At 40.8% G+C, this 27,069-nt stretch overlaps 1 long non-coding RNA gene across 1 annotated transcript in view; it reads right to left on the reverse strand.

Annotated features, from left to right (window-relative positions):
- LOC104001703 (uncharacterized) overlaps positions 1-26,636 on the reverse strand; it is an 81,216-nt gene extending 54,580 nt beyond the window's left edge. Inside the window, exons 1-2 of the long non-coding RNA XR_001708308.3 lie at positions 26,505-26,636; positions 24,899-25,134 (exon numbers count right to left, since the gene is read on the reverse strand). This is a non-coding gene — a long non-coding RNA (uncharacterized LOC104001703). The remainder of the gene's footprint in view (positions 1-24,898; positions 25,135-26,504) is intronic.
- Between the last annotated feature and the right edge of the window lie 433 nt (positions 26,637-27,069).

Below are 27,069 nucleotides of genomic sequence, written 5' to 3' on the forward strand. Positions count from 1 at the left end.
GAGCAGGTATTGGGATCATAAAACCTGGATTCAAATCTCTGCCCTGCTGTGCCTTAGCTATTATGGCCCCGGGCAACCTGATAAGACACTCTGAACCCCAGTTTTCTCATCTATAAAAGGGAAATAATTATACTCCATACTTCCTAGGGTAGCTGCGATGGTGAAGCATGATGATGCATCCATGTACTTAGCACAGTGTCTGGTACATGGGAAGGGATGAGCAAATGCCTGCTACACTTGCTACCATTTCCCAAATGGTAAAGCCCGTTGTCAATGAGCTTCATCTTCCACTGCCCCACCAAATCACACTCACCTCAGGAACTTTTCTTCCATCCTGATTTCAATGGATGTTTCCCCCGCCCAACCCCATCCTCAGGACACAGGGCACTCTAGGAAGATTTAGAGAGCCACTGACTTCCCCTTGCGAAGTGGAGATCATACCCCAGTCCTCACGAGTCCTGGGGCCAGCCCGAAGCCTCAGGAATTGGGTCTGACTTCTAGTGGTTTAGATGGAAATCAGGCAAGAGACTTCTCAGCAGCTTCTTTTATATTTATTTCTGGTCAGATCAAAGGTCCTGTCGGCAACCTGTCTTGACGTCTTAATTCCTGTTTTTCTTAACTAATTTTTTTTTCCCTGGATGGTGTTCACTCCAAATAAGCTACTGAAAGGCCCTCTGGGGGTAAGAGAGGGAGAGAGAGACTGAGTGGGAGGAATTTAGTTATGTCTTGCTATAAATAAGTGTATAGAATTATACAGATCTTGATGGCCGGAGATCAGTCACTTATTTCCACAGTAGGAAAAAGACAAGCTTGGGGTTATTTCCGGATTCCTAGTGGTGTTCAAACTCACAAGGACACCCAGTAAAGACTGGCTTGATAAAGTTCTAACAGGGATCATTTATTGAAAGGGCGTATTAACTGTAATTAAGGACATGAAATTTGGAGTCTGCCATCCTGTAAATACCAGCTTGACCACTTACTAACTGTATAACCTTGGAAAAGTGACCACACCGCTCTGCCTCAGTTTCCACATCTGTAAAATGGGGACAATAATAACACAACCTCATGGACTTGTTAGGAAGATTAAATGAGTTGATAAATGTGAAGTGCTTAGAGCAGTGCCTGGCACACAGTCAGCAAATATGAGTTTATTAATATCTATTGAACAGGTATTGGGCATAGATTATTGTGTGTTCGATCCATACAACAGTCTTTCACGACAATGTTGCCATCTATAGATCTAATCCACTCATAAATCATTTTGCAAGAGAGGAACTAGAGAAGCAGAGAGACTTGAGTAATTTGGCTACAGGTACTAAGTAGCAGAATCGGAGTTCATAGCCAGGTTTGCCTGACCGCCAGAAGAAGCTCTTCACACTCTGCCTCACCTGGTTAAGCAGGACCAGCTATGTCAGCAAGATAACCAGCAGGATGCCATCTCTTTACTGAGGGCAGATGGAGCAAGGCTCACCTTGCCTGCTTAACTTTGAAGGGGGTTACCCCAAGCACGCAAATGAGTTGCTTTAAGCAACTCACGGCCAAAGAAATGAATCACTCCTTGCCCGTCATCTCTAGCTCCCTGATGATGTTTGCAGGCAAGCTTCGGGCCTGTGGAAACGTGAAGTAGGTCAGGCCGCAAGCCAAGTCTGCAAGTAGCACAAGGAGTGACTGATTGCAGAGTCAGTGAAAGTTTTGAACAATTTACCAGTTCAGGAAAACTACACCTACAACAAACTGGTTGCACCACCTTGTTTAGAATGAGCATCCACTGCCTCTACCACTCACGGAAGTGCCGGAGTTGACATCTAGGAAAACATCAAGGCTCCTGGGGACTTAGGGAGAGGGCACGCTGGTATATTTACATGTTCCTTGATAAAAATACAGCCCAAAAGACATATTTACCACTGAACTTCAAAACCATTCCGAAGATACCAGTCACTCTTCTACTACAGTCAAAGTAGACCTTTGAAGACTTCTCGGAGAATTTAAAATCTTGAAGGGCTTCAGTGTTCTCTCTGGGGATGTCAAAGATATTTGTCAGAACTGGACAGGGCAATGATGAAGCAGCCTGGGATGCCTTCCTATACCCAGCAAAAAAAAAAAAAAAAAAAAAGGCTTTGTTTTGTTTTCTTTCTTTTCTTTCCCTAATTTCTTATATGAGCATATTCCCTGTGACTCATTTTTTCCCTCTTAAGAGGTTTCTTTGGCCACCTGTGTTCCTGTGGAAATAGCAGCAATGCACATTTATTGAGCAAGCCCTATAGCTAAAAAAAAAGTGTGAATCCCTTTGTATGTGTCATCCCCTTTAAATTCACAACATTCCAGGCCAGGTGAGGTGTCTCACACCTGTAATTCCAGCCCTTTGGGAGGCCAAGGCGGGAGGATCACTTGAGGCCAGGAGTTTTGAGGCCACTCTAGGCAACAAATCAAGATGTTATCTCTACAAAAAGTACAAAAATTAGCCAGGCACGGTGTCATGTGTCTGTAGTCCCAGCTACTCAGGAAGCTGAAGCAGGAAGATTGCTTGACTACAGAAAGTCAACACTGTAGTGAGCTATGATCCCATCACTGCACTCCAGCCTGGGTGACAGAGTCAGATCCTATCTCTTTAAAAAAAAAAATGAGCAATATACCTGTGAGTTGGTACTAATAGGTAATTGTGCCCATTTTACAAATCAAAATGCCAAGGCACTTGCCCAGTGTCAACTCACTGCATGAATGGAGGTGCTAGGTTTGGAATCAACATCTATCTCCAAAGCCCATATTCCTACCCTCTGCTATCCTGTCTCCTAACACTTTATTCAGATCTGTTTTTAAAAGTGCCTAACACAATATATATGATAATTTTTCCTGTTATGTGTCTGTTTCATTTGGTAACAGTAAAGTTAATGCTAACCACCATTAAATAAGCACTTACATATATCAGGTACTGTGCAGGTGAATGTATATGCATTTTCTCTGATCCTGCTGACAGTCCTGTGAGTTGGGTGTCAGGTGCTCCATTATACAGATGAGCAAACAAGTTCAGAGAGGTTAAGTGTGTGGCCCCAGGCTAAGGAGCTCCGTGTGAGTGGTAGAGCTAGTTCTATGAATCAGGTTTGATGGGCCCAAAGCCCATGTGCTTTGTCCTGTGCCTTAGCAACTCCCACTGGCTGTCAGCTTATCAAGGGCCAGGCTGGCATGTTATGTTCTTAGTGTCTCTGCAACCCAGCAAAGTGTCTGGCTGTGAACTAGGTGAACTGCAAAAAAAAAAAAAAAAAAAGTAGAATCAAGGGACCAAGTCAGTCATCCCAGTGCTCTGCTAAATATAGAGTTTAAAGTACAAGCTGGTGCAAGAACAAGGGAAAAAAAAGATGTTTATTTTTTAATGGATCAATTAGAGAAAGTTGAAAATAAGGAGTTATGCTCATCTCTTATATGCAAATGACTGAGTCCTGGATATGTATTGGAGCCCAGCAAATACCTGTTGAATGAATACACTCATAGAAAGAGATCAACGCTCAGATATTTAGTAGGCATCTCAAACTTGCTATTTCCACAACTATACTGATTATCGTCCCTGCATAACCACTCCTTCTGCCATCTATCCCATTTTCATAATTGCAAACTCTATTCTTCTCATCATCCTCAACTCCTCTTTCTCTCACGCCACGTGAATCCAGCAGCAAGTCCTGCCTGCTCTACTTTCAGAGTATCGCCCGAAATCTGACCACGTCTCACCTCTCCCAAGGCTACCTCCCTGGTCCAAGCCACCGTCACCTCTCACTCGGGATGTGGCACCAACCTTCTTACTGGTCACTCTGTGGCATCCCGTACTCTCCACTTCACAGCCAGAGGGATCCTGTTACATCCTAAACCAGACCATGTCACTCCTCTATTCAAAATGAGCAGCATGCTCCAACCTCATGACATTGGCACTACAGCCCCGTCTGCTTGGAATTCTCTGCTACAGAAATCTGCAAGGCATACTCCCTCATTCCCTTCCTTCAGGCCACTGCTCTGCCATCTGTCACCTTCTCAGTGAGCCTTCTCTGAATACCCTTTATCAAATAGAACCCTCTCCACTACCCCAGCACCCAGCCTTCTCTATCTTCCTTCACCTGCTTTCTTTTTCCCCATAGTCATGTTCCATTTGTATCTATGTAACACCTATGATGTACCAGCACATAAACTTCACAAGGGCAGAAGTATGTCTGTCCCAGTGAAATCCTAGGCACCCAGAACAATTCTGGCAAGGAGTAAATATTTGCTGAATGAATGAATAGTTTCTCTTTGCTCTGGAATATGTAAGGATTAGTCCAGAAGGGTACACTATTACTGAGATCAAAGTTGTTCCATAGAACTTTCTAGAATGATGGAAATGTTCTACATCTGCTTTATTCATCCAATACAATAGCTACCAGTCGCTATGTGGCTAGGAGCACTTGAAATGTATGTAGGACAACTGAGGAATTAAATTTTTTTAAAATTCATGGGCTTCACTTTTTAGAGCAGTTTTAGGTTTACAGAAACACTGAGCAGAAAGTACAGAGAAAAGACAGTATTTTTTATTTTATTTTGTTTTAGTTTATTTAAATAGCCATATGTGGCTAGTGGCTACCATATTGGACAGAAGTGACTTAGACTGAGACTAAGAAGGAAGGCTCCTGCCTCCCTCACAGCCTGTGTGTGCATCAGTCCCAGGAGGGAGCCTGTGGAAGGCCTGCCACGTTTTCCTCCTAAGGACTCACCAGGGCCCCAGAGGCGGAGTCAGCCTTCCAAGCAGAGAAGTTTGCAGATCAACCTCTAGGAAAGAAGAAAGCAGACAGTGCAGCACAGAGAATCTTCATTGAAGATGTGCCAGTTGCTAAGGGAGGCCCCTGGCCAACTCACGTACATGTACGTCTTCTGATGAATGAGCCTTAGTGGGCCCTGTCTAACTCATCTTCTTCGCACAGCCTCACCCCCTTCCACTCCTTTATGCTCTTCCTTTCATCTCTCCTCATCATCCCTGGGGCCCAAAATTGTTTCCTGTGCTTTACAGCTGGGCTAAGGGACACCTTGGGCCCTTCTGCTCAAATCTGGCTTTTGGTTTCCATAACAACTAGTAAAGCACACAGCACTAAATACAACAAAGATTTCTCTCTCTCTCTCTCTCTCTCTCTCTATCTATATATAAATATATATATATATAAATATAGATAGAGAGTGCACACATCTATATATATTCACACACATATGTACAGCACACACATGAATGAATGCAGACATACACACAGACACACACACACACATATATATATTCACTCACATATTTAAGGGTAAAGTGCAAGAAGGGTAGGAGGACTGAAGTCCAAAAAAGAAAGTAAATAAACCTTGACAACAAATAGAGACCATTCTAGGGAAGAGCAAAGGGACATGGAGCTGCCTATAATTAGCAGCCGCCACATCCCAAAACAAAATCAGACGTTCAGGCCTTGCAGCTTTGTTGCCATAGAAATGGGGCCCAAGATCCATCAGGCTGTCTTCCTAAAGCAATTCCATCCCTGACCATGCCCACATCAAAGGGAGCCTCCCCAAGTTTCTTTGTGTTGTAGATGATACCCAGGACCCTACCATGTCTCCAAAGGGGGCAGGCAAGGAAAGGAAAAGACCCAGTAGAAAAAAATTCAGAAGTGTCTCAATCCAGACATGCTGTATCATGAGATACAGCAGGAGAAGGATTTAGCCAAGTAGCATCTTGGGGACTTTCTATCCTGTGGATGTGTTTACTGATTATTGGAGGCTGCCACTGGTCACTTTTTTTACATTTGTTTTTATTCCTTTTTCCTACACATTACAAACAAGCTTCCAGTCATATTGTTCTTACAGTTTTACTTCCTATTTTTACCCATTTAATATTAGAAAGTAAATGTTGCCACATGTTACATATATTTTTGCATAACTGTCTCTATCAGTCAGGGTCCAGGCTACAGACAGATAGCAAACCAGTTATTTTAAGAGAGTGATGTGGTTTGGATTTCTCTTCCCACCCTAATCTCATGTTGAATTGTAATCTCCAATGGTGGGGGTGGGGCTTCGTGGGAGGCGATTGGATCGTGGGAGTGGATTTCCCCCTTGCTGTTCTTGTGATAGCAAGTGAGTTCTCATGAGATCTGGTTGTTTCCAAGTGTGTAGCACCTCCCCCTTTACTCTCTTTCTCCTACTCCAGCCATGTAAGACATACTTGCTTCCACTTCACCTTCTGCTATGATTGTAAGTTTCCTCAGGCCTCCCCAGCCATGTTACCTGTACATCCTGCAGAACCATGAGCCAATTAAACCTCTTTTCTTTATAAATTACCCAATCTCAGGTAGTTCTTTACAGCAATGCGAGAACAAACTAATACCAAGAGAGAATGTAACGTAAGGAATTGTTAAGCAGGTAGTAGAGGAGAATCTTATGTATCATGTCAAAATTAATTTTACTATCTCCTGGAGGTGGCTAGCTCATTGACTGTCACCCCAAACTTTGCTAACTCACCAGTAGCAGGAGAAGGATAAAATTTTCTCTGCAACGTGAATCATCCTGCATGGCTTATTGATCAATCACAGTAGAGCGAAAAGACATATAAGGCATAATGAGCTATCATACCAAGATAGCCACTTGAGAAGCAATGTCCACATCTATGACCAGAGAACAAAGGAAAGATGTTGGTACCATTAAACTTGATTTGTAAGGCTAAAGATAGGCACAGCATAGCAGAGACCCAGACTTCTGAAAATAAGGCACTAACTGGATGGTTTACTGGAATCCTTGAGGAAGCCCAGTGAGATTAGTTCTGATAGAGTAGAAAACGGCAAAGTAGATTTGGAAGCTGCTACTGAAATTAATCTTTTGACCAGGAGGAAGCAAGACTCTTCTTTTCCTCCAGGCTTCTCACTGTTTTTCACACCCACCTACTGGCACACTTTTCACAGAGAAGTGGGTGCACAGTCTTATCCCCAGGATCACAAAGCCAAGCACAGAAGGATGGGATTGAAAACGAGAGGCAATAGCTCATCATTAAGTGGATGTTACATACTTTAACCAGTCCCCCATGTTGAACATTTAGGTTGTCTCTAACTCTTTGGTGTTGTAAGTTGGGTTTCAGTAGGGGATCTTCTGCATCAGTAAAATATTATTTCCTCATAACGTATTCCCCAAAGTAGATTTAATTTGCTAAACATTATGGGCATTTTTAAGGTTCTTGATACCTATGACAAAAACGTTTCCCTTAAAACTATCAACTTCAGTTCTATCCATCACTAAGCATTCTGAATCTAAATCCATTATTGTGAAATTACTTTAATTTATTGATGCAATCCTTTCAGGTCCCCAAAACTTAACTGCCTTTCTCTGCTTATCATCAGCCCACAGTAAATATTTCTCTTCTCTGAATCTGCATAATATGGTCACTCTTATTCATTTGCCACTCACTTCATTCTCTGTGATTCTACTTTTCTTATTTCTCTAACTAGACAGCCAAGCATACTGTTGTTAAGAGAGAGGACTCTGAGGCAGACTACCGATTTCCATACTAGATTTCAACGTGTACCGGCTGTGTGACTGCAGGCAAGTAACTGATTCTCTCTAAGCCCCACTTTCTTGTCAATATAATGAAAAGAAATAGTTCTATGTACTTCAGAGGATTATGAGGCTTAAATATGATAATGCAAGGAATCTGAGATATAGCATGATTTCAGTACACAATACCCATTGCTGTTGTAATTTTTGATATTATTCTCATTAGACAGTAAACTCATTGAGGGCAAGAATCATGTCTTAGAATTCTTTTCTGTCTCTTTTCTTATCTTAGCAACCTTTAATTAGATTTTAAGGAACTGACACTCAGACAGGTTAGCTTAAGCTACCTTAAGCAATAAGGTTTTATCATAAAATTGAGGAATCTCAACAAATAAGAAGCAGAATGCAATTCTATGGGACCGTCAGTCCTTCTCTTATGGGTCATGTGTTTGCTCATCTCTGCTATATCACACTTTGATTTCTCTTCCCTTGACCACCAGGTTACTTTACACACTTGCTCCTTTTTCTGCATGCTATCAGCCATCAGAAGACATTGGGTCCAACCATGCATGACCTTACAGACTCTTTGTCCTTAGTCCCATGTCTCTTAATTTAATTCCTGAAAAGAAAAAAAAAAAAGATTGACTTGAGTTGTACCTATAAACTATCACTGGCCCAATCAGATAAGGCCAGGGATCACAGATCACCTGGCACAATTATGACTGCCTCAGTTCACTGCTTCAGGAAGGGTGGGAAAATGCTCTTCAGGAGTGCTAATTGACATGCCTACTTCCGTTATGCCTCATCCAGAACACCGAGGGAGCCAACACAGTTAGATTGCTTGGGAGTAGCTAAAAACAAAAAGAAGCAGGGCCTCTCAACAATCAGCACACAGATCTCAACAGCTGGCTTGGAGTCCCAGTGGAAGACCTGTCCTTGGCCACTGGCAGCAGGACCACCTGTCCCTACCCACCAGGAAGAGGACCACCTGCAGATGCCAGCAATAAGCCCACCAACCTGCAGACCCCGGCACCAAGCCCTCCCACCTGTGGGTCCAAGTACCAGGCACACTTTCCTGCCTGTGGCCCTCAGCAGAAGACTTGTTCACCCAAAGACCCTGTTGGCGGCAAGTTTACCTGCAGAGGCCAGCAGCAGACCCACACATAGACCCAGGCACCAAGTCCATCTGCCCACCCACCTGTGGATCCTGGAAGTGGGCCCCTCTGTGGTCTCCACCAAATAGCTCACTCAGAATCTTTGGCCAGGCTGACTAATAAAGGGCCTTCCATGCCAGACTGTAAAGACTGAAAGAGGTGACTACTTTTTCAAATGCACAATCACAAACGCAAGGCTACAAGGATTACAAAGAATTAGGGAAATACAACACTACCATGGAAATAAAATAAGTCTCTAGTAACAAATGCTAAAGAAATGAATATCTAAAGAAATGAGAATGTCAGGTGCCTGATGAAAAATTCCAAATTGTTGTCCTAAATGAGCTTAGTGAACTGCAAGAGAACACAGATAGACAACTAAATAAAATCAGAAAAGCAATACATAAGCAAAATGAGAAGTTCAAAAAAGATAAAGAAATAATTAAAAGGAACCAAACAGAAATTCTGGAGCTAAATAATACACTGACTGAACTGAAAAAAATAAATACAGAACTTCAACTGTAAATGCAATCAAGTATTTGAGTTTAATCAGTGAACTCTAAGAGAAGTCATTTGAAATTATCCAAAGGAACAAAAAGCAAAAGAGTGAAAAGAGTGAAGAATATCTATGGGACTTTTGGGACACTATCAAACCAAAAAAGAATATGGATTATTAGAGTCCCAAAAGAAGAAGAGAAAGAGAAGGAAAGTTTATTTAAATAGATTACGATAAAAAACTTCCTACATCTGGTGAGAGAAATAGGCATCCAGATTCATGAAGCCTAAAGAATTCCATATAGGCTAATCCTAAAGAGATCTACACAAGACACATTAAACTTAAATTATAAAAAATCAAAGACAGAGAGAGTTTTGAAAACAGCAAAAGAGGCTCATCATGTACAAGGAAATCTGCATGAGACTATCAGTGGATCCCTTAGCAGAAACCTTGCAGACCAAGAGACAGTGGAATGATATATTCAAAGTATTTTTTAAAAAACTGCTAAAAAAGAATGCCATACCAAGATAAACTGTTGTTTAAAAGAGAAGGATTGATAAAGACTTTACCTGACAAACAAAAACTGAGGTTTATCGCTTCTAGACCTGCCATAAAAAAAGTACTAAAAGAAGTTTCTTTAGCTGAAACAAAGGGAAGATTAACAGTAAAATAAAAGCATATGAAAGTATAAATTTCACTGGTAAAGGCAAACCTATAGAAAATATAGGATAATATAATACTGTAATGTTGGTGCCCAAATAAGTTTTTAAATTTTATATTCTCATATAAAATTTAAAGGACAAAATATTAAGAGTAACTATAGCTACCAAAAATTGTTAATGGATACACAGTAGAAAAATAAGTAAATTATGACACCAATTATACAAAGTTGTAGCAGGGGGACAGTGTAGAGTTTTTATATGCAATTAAAGTTAAGTAGTTATCAGCTTAAAATAGACTGTTACAATTGTAAGATGTTTTTTGCAAGCCTAATAGCAACCAAAATGAAAAAAAAAAAACTATTATAGATACAAAAAAGATAAAGAGAAAAGAATCAAAATACGTAGCTACAAAAACAAAATCACGAAAGAAGATAGCAAGAGAGGAAGGGAGGAGCAAAAGACCCACAAAACAAACAGAAAACAACAAATTTGGTAAAGTTCCAGGATACAAAATCAACGTAAAAAATCAATAGTGCTTCCATACGCTAACAATAAACTATTCAAAAAGAAATTAAGAAAACTATTCCATTTACAATAGTATAAAAATAATACTTAGCAATAAAGTTAACCAAGATGGTAAAAGACTCATACAGTGAGAACTATAAAACACAGATGAGATGAATTAAAGCAAACACAAAAAAATGGAAAAATATTCCAAATTTACAGATTGAAAGATTTGTTATTGTTAAAGTACCCACACTAACCAAAGTTATCTACAGATTCAATGCCATCTCTATAAAAATTCCAATGGCATTTTCTTTCTATTTTTTTAATAAAAATAGAAAAACAATCCTAAAATTTATAGGGAACCACAAAAGATCCCAAATAACCGAAGCAATTTCGAGCAAGAAAAATAAAGCTGGAGACATCACAGTTCCTGATTTCAAAATATATTACAAAACTACATTAACCTAAACAATATGATATTGGCATAAAAATAGATATATAACCAAATGGAATAGAATCAAAAGCCCAGAAATAAACCTATCATGTATGGTCAACTGATCTTTGACCAGGGTGTCAAAAATACACAATGGGGAAAGAACAGTTTCTTCAAGAAATAGTGCTGGGAAAACGGAATATCTACGTGCAAAAGAATAAAACTGGACCACGTTCATACAACATTCACAAAAATAATCTTGAAATGATTAAAAATGTAGTCATAAGACCTGAAACTCTAGAGGAAAAGATAGAGGAACAGTGTCTTGATATTGGTCTTGGCAATTATTGCTTTAATATGACGCTAAAAGGCAACAAAAGCTCAAATACAAGTGGTGCTGTATCAAATGAAAAAGCTTCTACACAGCAAAGGAAGCAATCAACAAAATTAAAAGAAAGCAATCAACCAAATTACCTCTGGAATGGGAGAAAATATTTAGAAAACATATGTTTGATGAAAGGCCAATAGCTCAATACCTAAGGAATGCTTACAAACTGTCTCTCCACACACACTCATAAATAATATACATACACACATCCATATATACATATATATAATTTTTAAGTGGCAGTGGAACTGCATACACATTTTACTAAAGGAGATACACAAATGACCCAGAGATACATGAAAAGATGCTCAACATCACTAATCATCAGGGAAATAAACATCAAAACCACAATGAGCTATCACCTTACACCTGTTACATCTGTTTTGGCTATTAACCAAAACAGAAAAAAAGTACAAGTGTTGGCACGGATGTGGAGAAAAGAAAGCCCAGGTGTACTATTGTTGGGAATGTAAATTGGTACAGCCACTATAGAAAACAGAATGGAGGTTCTTTAAGAAATAAAAAGTAGAACTACCATGTAATTTTTCAGTTCTCTTCTGAGTCTATGTCTAAAAAAATTGAAATCAGAATCTCAAAGAGATATCTACACTTCCATGTTCATTGAAGCATTATTTACAATAGCCAAGTCATGGAAGCAACCTCAATGTCCATCTATGAATGAATGGATGAAGAAAATGTTTTATTTTTACAAAATATTTTATATATATTCAAATATATATTAATATTATTCGGCCTTAATAAAGAAGAAAATACTGCTGTTTGCAACAACGTGGAAAAATCTGGCCCATCTACTTTACAACAGAATTAACATGTCAGTTTCTTGCTATTGAGTAAAACTGTATATTACCTGCACTACACAGTGTAGGTAATTTACAGGCTATCAAGAAGTAGAAAATTCTTCAGGAAAAAGATATAACATCTTCCTGGTATACAGTTTTACACTACACTGTGCAGGTAATTTACAGGCTATCAAGAAGTAGGGGAAGAATCTTTATCTTTTTTGGTCACCATGATACTCCCCATTCCTAGCACAGGATTGAGCACATTGCTGATTAACATACCTATTGGGCAGAAGAATAAATAAACCAGTGAGTGAGTGAGTGAGTGAGTGAGTGAGTGAGTGAGTAATGGATGAATGCATGAATGGATGGATGGATGGATGGATGGATGGATGGATGGATGGATGGAAGGATGGGTGAATCAGTAAGGAACTATGAGTATTCCCTTTTGAGCAGCAGTGATTTAAAGTCTAGCCTGCTCACCCTCTCAGTTCTCAGGGTAATTTTTTGTTTTTCCAGAGCTGAGGCAAATAGTATCCAAACCAAGGAACAGCTGTGATACTCACCAACGACCTACCTAAATATAGATATCCTTTCAAAGGAAGAACTGAACTGAGGTCCCATAACACTATAATCCTCTGATTTCATAATATGAAAAGAAATAAATGTGGTTTACATATGCTGGGGAAGCCAACAATAAATCACCTGGCAGGGAGAGAGGGTGCTTTTCCTCTTTCTCCCAAAACCAAGAGGAAGATAATGGAGGAGGAGGGTGAGAAGACAGAGGTAGAGGAACAGAGCAGGGAAAGAAGAGCGAGCAAGGAAGAAGAGAAAGATGAAAACCGGGGCCATTTTCTGAGCTTTCTAGATGTCATATGCTATACACATATTATGTCATTTATTTACTCAGCAAATACTTCTTGAGTCAGGCAGTCTCCTGTGGCACTGGGGACACAGCAGTGAATAAAATGAATATATTTCTGCTTCCATGGAGCTTATATTTTAGTAGGAAAACCTGACTTTGCTCCAGGAAGACCTGAACTCAGAAAGCTAGATTTTAAGTGCAGACTGTCAGCCTTCACACATGAGAAAACCAAGGTACAAAAAGTTTAGCAACTTGCTAGGGCAATTATCAAAGTCTTTACAAATGAGCTATGCATAAGAAGAGAAAAAAATTGTGTGAATGCATAAATGAAGGAAAAATGCATTCATGTCCCTCCTTTCTAAACAGAATCTTACCTCCTTCAGGGCAAGGATCAAGCTCACTTTCCTGTATAGATCACACACACACACACACACACACACTTCTTGCAAATAATCTATCCCTGTTAAATCGACAATGTGATGGTAGGGAACTTCATATATTCCAAATAAATTCATATCATTTTGGCTCTGACTTGGCTCCCCCAGGGAGATAAACAACTTTTCTCTGATCAAGCAATAGTCACACTCTTGATTGTTTTTAGATGAAATAATTAGCATCAGCAAAATGACATGGTGATTTATTTTGCACCCAGGCCTTCTCCACATGCTAATGAAATCTTTACACAGTATGTTAATTGGGCTCAGTAGCTAGGCAAATCCTGAAATGTCCTGCCCAAGGGAGGTGAAAACAACCCCATAGAGAAGATGAGATCAAAAGGCCAACATTCACATGAGCCTTCAAGCTCCCCAGACTGATCCAGTAGTTCTAATTCCCTTAAAAGACTCAAACCACCAACTTCTTCCTTCATTTCAATAGATGGTCCTGTTTGCCTCTGTATATATCTAATCTGTCATTGAATCCTACCCACTCGACCTCAGAAATATTCCTTGAAAGTGTCCAATTTTCCATGAATCTACTCTCACTTCCCAGTCTGAGCTACCATGGCATCTTACCCATATGGTCTCCCTACATTTGCCTTGCCCTTCCAATCCATCCTTCACACTGCAGCCAGATAGCCATATTAGAAAGCAAATTTGATTAAGCTCTGCACTTCCATTTTTTAAAACTTTTATTTTATTTTAAGTTCCAGGATATAGTTGCAGGATGTGCAGGTTTGTTACATAGGTAAATATGCGCCACGGTGGTTTGCTGGACCTATCAACCCATCACCTAGGTATTAAGCCCTGCATGCATTAGCTATTTATCCTGATGCTCTTCCTCCCCTTCCCCCACCCTCACACGTCCCAGTGTGTGTTGTTCCCCTTCCTGTGTCCATGTGTTCTCATTGTTCAGCTCTCACTTATAAGTGAGAAAATGTGGTGTTTGGTTTTCTGTTCCTGTGTTAGATTGCTGAGGATAATGGCTTCCAGCGTTTATCCCATTCCTTTTTATGGCTGCATAGTTTTCCATGGTGTGTACCACATTATCTTTGTCCAGTCTATCACTGATGGGCATTTGGGTTGAGTCTACATTTTTGCTATTATTGACTCCCCAGAGTCCCCAGGATAAGAGCCAGAATCTCTTCCATGGCCCATATGGGACTGCAGGACATGACCTGGTCTTACCTTCCTGACTCAGTTCTCATCACCCTGTATTCATTCCATCACACTGGTCTTCCTCCATGTTTAGACTCTATTTTCTTTGCCTCCTACATGCATATGGTTCTCTGTGCCTGGAACACATTCTTGCTCACTCTTTGTATCAGTCAGCTATGCTGCATAACAAATCACCCACAAACTTAGCTTAAACAAAAACTAAAAGCAAAATACATTTATTATCTCTAAGTTTTTATGGCTCAGGAGTCTGGGCCTGACTTAGCTGGGTCTTCTGCTTTGGGTTTCTCAAAAGGCTGCAATCAGGTTGTCACCTAGGGCTGGAGTCTCATCTGAAAGCTCAACTATGGAAGGATCCACTTCTAAACAATTGGGCTCTTGACAGGATTCAGTTCCTCATGCACTGTTGGACTGAGAGCCCTCATTCCTTTCTGGCTGTTGGCTGGAGGCTACTCTCCATTCCCTGCCATGTAAGCTTCTCCAACATAGTTGTTTCATCTAAGCATGCAAACCAAGATGGCAACAGAGAGAGTCTACTTGCAAGACAAAAGCTGCAGTCTTATGAAATGGCATCACAGAAGTGACACCATGTCACCTTGGCCTTATTCTATTAGTTAGAGCAAGTCACAGGTCCCACCCACATTCAAGGAGACAGGATAACATGAGGTATCAGGAGGCAGGGATCACAGAGACCATCCTAAAGTCTGTCTGCCACATGTCCCATTAGCCTGACAAGAGAATTTTTTCCCTTGAATCTTTTCTGACATGTCACTGCCTTAGAAGAGCCTTCCCAACTAAAATTATTCCCACCTATTATATGCCCATGCAGTGGCCTGTATTTTCCTTCAGTTATACCTGTGTACTTTTAATGACTTGCTTCATGGTTGTCTTCAGGTAACACATCTGTTTAGCGCTACATATCCAAAGTCTAGCTCAGAGAGTAACTTCCCTATTCTGATGCTCAATGTATGTATGAATGTGCTTTTGAATGAATGACCAAACAGAAGTATCCTGAGTGTCATGATCTGTTCAAACATTTGTCCTAAACTGCGCAACTTAAAAACTACCCAGACACTCACATATTGGCCCCCTCAGTATCTCTGCCTGACTTTGTCTTCCCTACTCCATTACTAATACTAGGGTGGAAGAATAAGATCCTGGAAAACTTTAGGAACATTCCAAAGTAGAATTATTCACCCCGGGAAACAGTCCCATGCTCCATCTTAAAATGTATACTCTTTCCCATTCAGTGATGTTGATACATCAATCCCTACATTGAAAGGAAAATTGAACCCATTGTTAACCTTCAATGTTAGATCAGGAAGAAGAGAGAAGCCAGGGTCATTCCTGAGCACCTGCCACATGCCAAGCACTATGCTATGTTAATACTTGTGAAATCTTTGGAGATAAGGACTTATATCTCCATTTTTCAGATAGAAAAACAAGTTGAGAGGGGACTTGAATTTTGCAGTGGTGTGCTGGTAAACTTGATGGTGTGAGGGAGCTCGATTCTAGTCTTTGCTGATTTTCTCCATGCAGATATTCTCACCATGACCAGTCTTAACCTTCTGATGGCTTCACAACTAAGTCAGGAAATTCTTGAAAGTTTTTCAGCTGATTCTTGCAAGCCCATGAGTGCTGGCTCCAGCTTACCATTAGACCTCTTTAGGAACAGGCCAGTGGTTAAGATTTTTTGTTTATGTTTTTGTTTTTCTCATCTCTCATCTTCTACCACATGGAGATGCCACTGAGATATTAAGCTCCTGGAGGCTGAGGGTTTGCCCAGCCCAGAGCCTTGCTAGAGAGTGATGCTCAGTAAATATTTGTTGTGTCAGTGTGACTGGAATTTTCAAGGGCAGTCCAGAAGGAGCCAGATCACCCCCTGGCGGGATCTAAACAGGGACACAGGACACTGCAGGGACAAACACCTAGTGATACTAGAGAGCTCCCTGGTGATGACCTAGGGGGCAGACGCCTGTGGCAACGGCCTTCCTCTGGCTGAAGCAGCTGAGCAGGAAAGAAGAAAACCGGGAGATACCAGCTTGGTAGGGGATTGGCAAGTACACCGCTTGCCTTCCTGCCCTCCCAGCTCCTGCTGCCTCTGAGCTGTTGCCTACCAGGTGGATTTGTGGACTTAGGATCTTGGGAGTCCTAGAGATAAGGCTGATGTCTCAGAAGTACTGGAGACACACCTGGAACCTTCTTACCTGCCCTAAAGCTCCAGAAACAATGAAGAAGGCTGGAGCTAAGGCGGATTTTGGAGAGCATTCATCTCTTTGTTTATTCATTCAGCGATCACATATTGAAGGTTGTATACTAGACAGAGTGGAGTAATGATGTTAGGCAAAAGTAGTCCTTGCAGATATCTGCACTCCCATGTTTACTGCAGCATTATTCACAATAGCCAAGATATGGAATCCACCTAAGCATCCAACAACAGATGAATGGATCGGGAAAATGTGGCGCGTATACACAATGAACTATTATTCAACCATAAAAAGCATGAAATCCTATCATTTGCAACAACATGGATGGAACTGGAGGACATTACGCTGAGTGAAATAAGCCAGACACAGAAAGACAAATATCATATGTTCTTACTTATATGTGGGAGCTAAAAAAAAAAAAAAATTGATCTCATGGAGATAGAGAGTAGAATGATGTTTGTCAAAGGCTGGGAAGGGTAGTGGGGAGGGGGAGAAAAAGAGGGCTGATTAATGGGTACAAAAATCCAGCTAGATAGAAAGAATAAGATCTGTAGTTTGGTGAACAATAGGGTAACTATAGTTAACAATAATTTATTGAATATTTTGAAATACCTCGAAGAGTGAAATTGGAATATCCCAAATACAAAAATTGATAAATGCTTGAGGTGACAATATCTCAGTCAGTCACCCTGATTTGATCATTACACATTGTATGCGTGTGTCAAAATATCACATGTACCCCATAAATATACACAACTATTATGTATCCACAACACTTAAAAACAACAACAGGCCAACAGTAGTCCTTGCCTGCATGGAGTCTACTATCTAGTAGGAAAGGGAGAAATAAAGTATAACATCAGGATATTTCTGATGCCTGCTAACCAAGGTAGGAAAGGAGAGGCATGAGGGAGGCATCTCAAAATCCAGTCTACAGTATCAGGGAAGGCTTCCTGGAGGAAGTGGTGTTCAAGGTGAAACCTACAGTATTCAGCCCAATGAAAGGAAGGCATATGCCTATGTCACATCATCTAATTCTACATATCTAACCACCTTTCATCAGCCTTCTTTTTCTCTATCAGATAACAAAAAGTCTATTTTGTTACCTATTGTCTTACAGAAAACTGCCCAAAACATTGAGGCTTAAATCAATAATCATCTTATTAGGCCTCATGCTTTTGTGAGTCAAGAATTGGAGCAGGACTCAGCTGGGTGGGCACTGAGTGGTATCAACGGAACTCATCAGTGTTGATTACCTGGAGAGTGGGCTGGTCTGGAGGGTCCAAGTCAGCTTCCCCTATATGTGACTGGTGACTTAGCAGGGATGGATGGAAGGCCAGGTTCAGCTGGGATTGTTGACTGCAATGCTGCACATGGCCTCTCTGCGTGGCAGTCTCAGAGAGTCAGATTTTACGCAAAATGGTGAAGGGATCCCACAGACAGTGTGAGCCTGAAACCTGACACGGCATCACTCTAACTGTATTCTATTGGCCAAGCAGTTATGGAATCTTCCCAGATCTGATGGAAAGGAACAGAGACACCACCTCTCCATTGGAGGAGCATTAAAGAATTTGCAGAGTGGTCATTTTGTTTGTTTGTTTGTTACTATACAACACTCACAAAAAGTTGCAAAAAAAAATAGAGAGACTGTTTTTTTACTGCACCCAGCTTCCCTCAGTGTTAATATCTTACATAATCATAGTATATTGCCAAAAACAGGGAATTGACTGCAGTACTTTTTAACTCAGGAACAGACCATATTCAGACTTCACCAGTTTTTACGTGTAATTGTGTGTGTGTGTATCGTATGCAGAGTTCCATGAAATTTTATCACATGTAAACACAGGTAACCATCATCACAGTCAAGATGTGGAACTATTTCATCACCATAAAGAACTTCCTTCATATGGGCAATTTTAATCCACCACAAGGTCTAATATTGACAACAGAGATTCCTCAATTTGAAGCCCAACATTGTTAAAAGCTGGATGAGGCTGGGCACAGTGGCTTATGCCTGTAATCCCAGCACTTTGGGAGGCCAAGGTAGGCAGATCACGAGGTCAGGAGATCGAGACCATCCTGGCTAACATGGTGAAACCCCATCTCTACTAAAAATACAAAAAATTATCCAGGCATAGTGGCATGCACCTGTATGGGGCTGCTCAGGGGGCTGAGGCAGGAGAATTGCTTGAACCCAGGAGGCAGAGGTTGTAGTGAGCCAAAATTGTACCACTGCACTTCAGCCTGGGCGACAGAGCGAGACTCCATCAAAAAAAAAAAAAAAAAAGCTGGATAATGCTGGATGATTCCATTGCAGATCCTCAGTTTCTTTATCTGTAAAATGGGTCAACAAGGAGAGGCTCCATAGAAATCAGAAAGCCCAAGTCACAGATCTAACTTAAATTCTCAACTTCATACTTCATCTTTGTGAACACAAGGAAATAAGCTTCAGTTAATTTCAGCTCAGTTCATCAGTAAAATTGGAATACAACAACACACGTTGTAAGAATGTAGTGAGGATAAAGGAAGACAATGTGTGCAAAACCCCAGCAGAGTGCCTGCCAGAGACTCTTAAGAGTCTGTCCCCCATTCTTTTACATTTTTCAACTTACTTGTAATCCTGCCATCTTGAGGAGTTTGTATATTTACATACTAAGCTTTATGGTAATTGGCTTTGGTTAGTTGTTTGTGTAATTGGTTAGACACAATTCTGTATTGATTGTTAACATGATACTGTTTTTTAAAATTCATTTTTTAACCACTTCTAAATCAAACCATCCTTCTTCCCTTACTCTGAACAATAATAGATCATGCAGAAACTCAGCCCCTAAAAGAGTCTTAGCGTGATTAAAGAAAACCCAATGTGAAAAATCCAACCATCGGAGTTCCACACATCTTTAAGAAAGCCCCTATATTTAGTTCTGAGCCTTAGATGTCAAAATCTTCTGCTACCCTGCAACATCACCAAAGGAAATAAAATTAAAAAAAAAAAAAGGAAAATGGAAGCAATTTACCTCCCCAGGCAAAAGAATGATTTTCCCCTTTCTTTTGATGCTGTCATTTTCTCATTCTCAAGAATTCCTTTTCAGTTCCTCAACATTTTCCTTCTCCTCTTAGGTAGTTCTAAGTCTGAATTCGTTTCTAGAAAAGAGAATCATTGGGCCTGGATTCAACGCAGAATTCGACCGAGGATCTACCCAAAGTATCTTGGCCTAAAAAGTCTTGAGGCTACTTTTTTTCTCTTGCCACAGTCTACTGCCTGTCTCTTCCACAACCACATTTCGGTACACCCCATATGTGTGTTTCTGGGGGTTTGCACACTTAGAAACGTGGCATTTATACAGTTTTATTTAGGGAGAATTTAAGTTGAAACAGCCCAACAGCATGACTTTCAAACAAAACAAAATACCAGCTTCTGAGAGTCTGCAATGGTACCCAGGCAATATTGGAGAGAAATTAAATTACGACCATTTTGAAGGAAACATGAGGAGAACTCTTTGGTTTATCTATCCTTGAGAGAGCGTTGCTCCTCAGCTGGGTGAAATCTCTGGCCTCATTCCTAAAGCATTGCAAACTTTGCTTTGTACATATTTGCTGAGGAAAGCACACAGGTGTCTGTCCTCTGCTCAGCCTAGAAGCAGCATTAAGTGGCAACGATCAGCCCCACACGTATCACGAATTGGACTCCCTGCATCAGTAGCTGGGGACATTAGTTCTGTTTTGACATGCCTGCTCAAATTCGAGGCCACTTATTTTATTTTAAAGAAGGAAACAACCACACTCACCTTTACTCTGGAGACTTCTGGAAAGATGGGGTGACGCAATAAGATCTCTAAAATAGTGTCTCCAACTTCAATGTGCACATACATCTCTGGGGGGATCTTATTAAAATGTAGATTCTGATTCAGTGGCTCTGGGGTCTACCTTGAGATTCCTCATTTTACCTGGCTTCGAGATGACAATGCGGCTACTGGTTAGGGACCACACTTTGAGTAGCAAGATTCTAAAGCACTTCAGTGACGAAGGATTGAGAAAAAAACGTTGAGGTCCCTTGCAAATCTTTTCTCCTTAGACATACTTCAGTAAAGCTTTAGAATCCATTGTAGCTTATTTCATAAGGCAGACTGCCTAAAAGTGAGCAACCAATGAGCAATCAACCTGCAGTCTTCCCAGTTCTGAGGGCATCAAGTCTAAGAGTCAAAACCAGGCAGCAAGCTGAAGGGCTTTTCTTGTATGTGTCTGTCTTCTGTGGCTGCTGTGACAAATAATCCCAAGCTTATTTCCATATGACCACAAAATTTTATTATCTTACAAGTTCTGGAAGTCAGAAATCTGAAAGTGGGTTACACTGGGCTAAAAATCAAGGCATTGGCATGACTGCATCCACTCTGGAGGCTCTAGGGGAGAATCCACTTTTTGCCATTTCCAGTTTCTTGGGACCTCTCACTTTCCTTGGCTTGTGGACTTTTTCTTGATTTTCAAAGCCAGCAGTGTAGCATTTTTCTCATCTCTCTCAGCCCTCTTTCCAGCATCACATCTCCTTCTCTGACTCTGACACTTCTGCTTCTCTCTTATCCTCTTCCTATCTCAAGGTTCTTATCTTCATCACACACACAAAGGCTCTTTTGTCATGTAAGATAACACAGTCACAGGTTTCAGGGATTAGGATGTGGACATAGTTGGGGGCCATTTTCGACCCACTATGTCTTATTTCCATTGGTGAATCCTGGTGGAATACTTTGCTCTAGACAGTGCTAGGGTATATACAGATCCTCTAAGAGGTCATCTTAAAGCTTTGACTTCAGGAGTCCTGAGAAATATCTTCCTAAAACTAAAAACTCCCCCAGCGACCAATTTATTTGATTTAAATCATGTGGCTGATTGTTTTCCGAACACAACAATATTTTCCATTCTATATGCTCTTCTACAATATGACCTTGCACCCTCCCATCCAGTGGTTGGGGTTTGTGTTCCCATCCTTTAGACCTGGGTGGGCTGTGACTGTTTCGACCAGTAGAGTCTAATAGAGTATGGCAGAAATTATATTGTGTAACTTCTAAGGTTTTGACCAGTAGAGTCTAATAGAGTATGGCAAAAGTTATATTGTGCAACTTCATAAAAAGCAATACCGCTTCTGCCCTGTCCACTAAGACACTTATGCTAGAACCTCAAAACACCATGTAAGAGTTCCAACTAACCCTGAGGCTGCCACACTAAGAGGAAGCCCAGGCCACATGGAGAGGCCATATGTAAGTGCTAAGCAATGGCATTTGTAAGTGATCCCAGCTCCTGTAAGTAAATCTGCCTTGCAGATTTCTGTAGCAGAGAATTCCAAGCAGAGGGGGCTGTAGTGCAAAGGTCACGAGGTTGGAGTGAGCTGTTCGTTTTGAACAGAGGAGTGCCATGGTCTGGTTTAGGATTTAACAGGTCCTGGGAGCTGGGATCACCTAGAAATCCCTTCACTTAGCACCTACATATCCCAGCCATTGAATTATGTCCAGATTAGACCTTAGACATCTTGGAGCAGAGAACACCTATCTGCACCTTCTATCAAAACTTCTGAGTCACAGAATCTGTTACCTAATGAAATGGTTGTTTATACCATTAAGTTTTTGGACACTTTGTTACACAGCAAAGATAACTGGAACAAAGTGGATCTCTTTGGAATGCAAATGTCTATCAGTATGAGAAATATAAACAATCAGAATTGCAGAGTATATATTCACTTGTTTATTTATTCACTTACTCTCTTACATGCCCGTTTATGAACACACGCATGCTCTCCTAATTTATTCACGTACTTATCCAAAAGCATGATAAATTCTCACTACGTACAGAGATACCCTCTGAGAGTTCACTTGGCAGTGGGGATTCATTCATTCATTTCATAGATATTTATTGCCTGGGAAGTGTTCCTCAGAGATGTATCAAAATAGGAACAGACTTTCTTTCCTGCTTTGGTTGGAAAAATCCCAGGGAAGGCACCTCATTGGCTCTGTTGGATGGTGTGTCCAATGCTGTACCCATCACCCAGCCCAAGAGGGTGGGGAGCTAGCATGGACAGCCTCTATTCAAACCATATGTTTAGAGAGAAGGCAGGAGCAATTTATCAAAGGATCACCAGTCCCTGAAGAAGTGAGGGCGCTGCCAGGTCAAACAACGGCTGTCCCCTACGAAAGACCTGCCTTGCCTGTTCTCCATTGACATCATGCACCACCTTCGGCAGCTACTAGTTTTTATCCATCTGCTTTGGCTTTAACTACCAAACTCTAGAGGCATTTCTAATACTTGAAGCAGCAACTCGGATTTTTAAAGGCTGCTGCTTGTATCATTTACCGTAAGATCAGCCAGGCTATAAAAAAGCATCCGAGGCTTCCCAGAGGATGAGGGAGGACCAGAGGTAAAGAAACTCTTATTTCCCTAGGCAAGTCAAAATGTCAACCCTCTGATGACCCAACTCTCTGGTGCACCTCTACTCTGCAGATTACATGAAAAGAAACCTATTCTATATCTCAGTCCAATGACATCATGGGAAATACCAGGAATTTTTTGGCTGCACACAAAATTCCTGTGAGATTCTTGGAAAATCTTACACAAAACTGTGAGTAACAGGGACTTAGTAACCTCAAGGCATCTTAATCAACACCAGGGGATAAAAGGAGAATATATTTTGAAACCAGGCAGATCTATATTTGAATCTCCTTGTTCTGCTATTTATCAGCTATGTGAACTTGGGCAAGTTACTTTTCTCTAAGGCTCACTCTTTCCATCTTTAAAATGGGCATTATGATGCTCACTTCAACAGTTTCCAAGGGCTGATATGAAAGAATTAAATCAGTTAATGGATGGAAATGTGCGTCACAAGGTCTTGCATGCATCTCAGTTATTATGATTGTGTTGTTGCTATCACTTTTGCTAAGTCATAAAGCTGCACGTCTTTTCTGACATGGGATTCAGGGGTATCCCAGGAACAGAAAAGAAGGCTGTATGATGCGAGAAAAATCAAAGAACAAAATGATATATTGTATATCTAAATATGGAAGTAAAAACAATAAAGCTTCTAGAAAACACTATAGGAGAGTTTTTTTTTTTTAATTTTTATTCAGGCAGGGAATGATTTCTTAAACAAAAACAAAAGACACTCCCCAAAAATCAAATTTAAAGGAAATATATGTGCGTGTGTGTGTATGTGTATATAAAATACGAATTTCTGTTCATAAAGACACACTATTAAAACAGTGAAAAGTCAAGTAACAGAAAAGAAAAAGATACTTGCAACACTTATCACCTAGTAAAGGCTCATTTTCAGAATATGTAAACAGCTTCAGAAATCAGTAAGAAAAAGAGAGATAACCCAATTTTAAAAAATGGGCAGAAGATTTAAACAGGCATTTCATAAAAGATCTCCAAAAGTATGGCAAACATATAAACTGTTGGTCAGCCTCAATAATAATCATAGTAATGCTAGTTACAGCCTCAATGAGATGCTACTACCCAATTACCAGAACTACTATAAATTCAAAATACAGACAATACCAAGTGCTGCCAAGTATGTGGAACAACCTGAACTCTTACACATTGATGGTAAGAATATAATTTGGTACAAACACTTTTGAAAACATTTTGACATACATAAAAATATACATGCATGCTTTAACTGAGCAATTCCATTCCTAGGTACGTACCTAACAGAAATGAGTGTACCAAGAGAGGGAAACGAATATTCATAATGATACTATTCACATTAACCCGCAAATAAATCAAATACCCCTCAACAGAAGAATCAATCAATAATCATATCATCATGCAACAAAATGACATTCAATGATAAACAAACAAAAGCTTCAGACACAACAGAAAGGAAGCTCACATACACAGTGTTCCAGAAAATAAATCAACCACAAAAGAATGCATTTTATTTATATTAAGTGAAAAAGCAGACAAAACTGTTGTTAATCCAGAAAGAGGTCACTTTTGGGGAAAGGTATGGATGAAGGATAACAATTTAGAGAGGGCAGGAGCGAGACTTCTAAGGAGCTAATAACATCTTAGGTCTTGATCTGGGCAAACGTTTGCAATTTCATTGAGCCATTCATTTAAGTTTCCTGTTGTGTTTTTTCTGTAGGTACAGTATAATTCATAAGACAGTTCAAAAAAAAAAATCAGAAGGCCTGCCTTGTACCCGCCTTGTACCACCCACTTCAATGGGCCACACCCTCCCTGTAGCCAAAGCCCCAAGCGCTGTTTACCTTAGGATTGGAAGGATATGTACTCGAGGCTCCATCACCAGACCTCCCTCCTTGGGCCCAGCAAGTCTGTTACATCCGGTTGGCCTCAGGCCAGCTTCCTCCACTCCTGGGGTCTTTTGTGCTCCTCAGGTGGAGGTGATCTCCCAGCATGCTCTGCACGGCTCAGTCGGAGGCCGGGGGGCCTGGGTTTTGTTTCCTCAGTGTCACCCGTCCCTGTGGGCTTCTTCAAGTGAATCCTTGGAGGACAGAGAAATGAGAGAGTATTAAAAATGTCAGAGACAGATCCTGAGATACACAGCTGGGTAAATAGGGCTGGTGGAGATGTTTTTATTAGTGGCTTTCTGGTCATGCTCACTGAAGTTATGGATGTAAGGTGGGGGTGGAGGAGAAGAGGCGTGAGGGTCTTCTACCCATTTCCAGACCTGCTCAGTCCCAATCATCCAGCACCCTCAGATGTGGGGGCACTCTCTCAGTTCTGAGGGGACTCACCATGTTAGGAAATTGTATACCTGTTCATTATGCCTCTGCAGAGAATTTTCCCTCGGGGTGACAGAAACATAGAGGGCCTTTTCTCTTGGATTTCTCTAGGAAGCCTCACCCCACCTGGGGAAGAACTGATGCCATATCGTTTCTCTGGCAAAACCTGGTCAGTTTCATATGAGAAGTAGGAAAGGGGGTGGTATTTTTGAGAAGTAGAGGATGGAAACTTCTCTGATCTCTTGTCTCATGGTCAATGTTCTACCAAGTCACCAGAAATGAAAGCCGTCCCTACCACTGTAATGCCCAAAGCAATCATTTTGTGAATACTCATTATGTGCCTCAGACACCAGAGTTCAAATTCAGGCTTACCAACTTGTTGCTACTTGCCCTTGGGAAAATTATTTAGGCTTCTGTTTCCACATCTCTAAAATATAAATAAAATAGTACCCACTTCATAATGCTATGGTGAGGGATAAATGAACACATCCCTGGAAAGCAGTTGGCACGGTACCAGGCACACAGTAAGCCCTCAATAAATGTTAGTTACTATCAGTGGTAGAACACCTCTTCCCAGAAGGCATAATATCTGCGTTGTACCAAAAGATAGGAGTGATATGAATAGTATAGGGTGGTCTTATTTTTATTACTGCATAATAATCTACTCCCAAATGTAGTAGTGTCTGGGCTCAGTGGTTCACACCTGTAATCTCCAGCAGTTTCTGAGGGGAAGGTGGAAGGATCGCTTGAGCCCAGGCATTTGAGATCAGCCTGGGCAATAAGTGGACTCCATCTCTAAAAATTTTTTTTTAAAAATAGTCAGGTGTGGTGGTACATGCCTGTGATACCGGCTACTTTGGAGGCTGAGGTAGGATTATAACTTTAGCCTGGGAAGTCAAGGCTACAGTGAGCTGTGATCACACCACTGCATTCCAGCCTGGGTGACACAGAGTGAGACCCTGTCAAAAAAAAAAAAAAAAAACAATGTAGTAGCATAAAACAATGGTCATCTCATGTATTCTGTGAGTCAAAAATTTGGACAAGGCACAGAGGGACTGGGTGAGCTCTACTCCACTATGTCTAGAGTCAAGCGGGAAAACTTTAAAACAGCTGGGACTAGAAAACCTACTTTCAAGTGTCTGGTGCCTTGACAGGGATGGCTGGAAGGCTGGATGCAGGAGGGATTGTCAGCTGACATAGCTCCCAGTAGCCTACCCACTGTGGCAGCCTAGGGGTAGTTAGATGTCTCACCTGGTGGCTCAGTGGTGCGCCAGCAAGTAAGGCACAAGTGGCATTGCCTTTTATGACCTAACCCTGGAAGGTTGCATTGCCTTTTATGACCTAACCCTGGAAGTCACATAGTATCACTTCTGCCATACTTCATTGATGAAAACAATCAAAAGCCCACCTAGATTCCATTGGAAGGGTCATAGACTCTATTTTCTATTTTCCCATGAGAAGAATGCCAAAAGATTTATGACTTTTTTTTTTTTTTTTTTTGTAAATGACCACAGGATTTACTCTGTGCCAGGTCCTGAGCTATATTCTTACTATATGTGATTGCATGCGTTCTTCACAAGGAGCTAATGAAGTCAGAATTATTACTTTCATTTTCTAACATGTACATAAGGAAACTGAGGTGCCAAGTGGTTTCTTGCCCAAAGTCAAACAGCTAGTTATTTGACCCACCATGT

Source organism: Pan troglodytes, chromosome 10, assembly GCF_028858775.2.
Source record: "Pan troglodytes isolate AG18354 chromosome 10, NHGRI_mPanTro3-v2.0_pri, whole genome shotgun sequence".
NCBI classification, from domain to species: Eukaryota; Metazoa; Chordata; class Mammalia; order Primates; family Hominidae; genus Pan; species Pan troglodytes.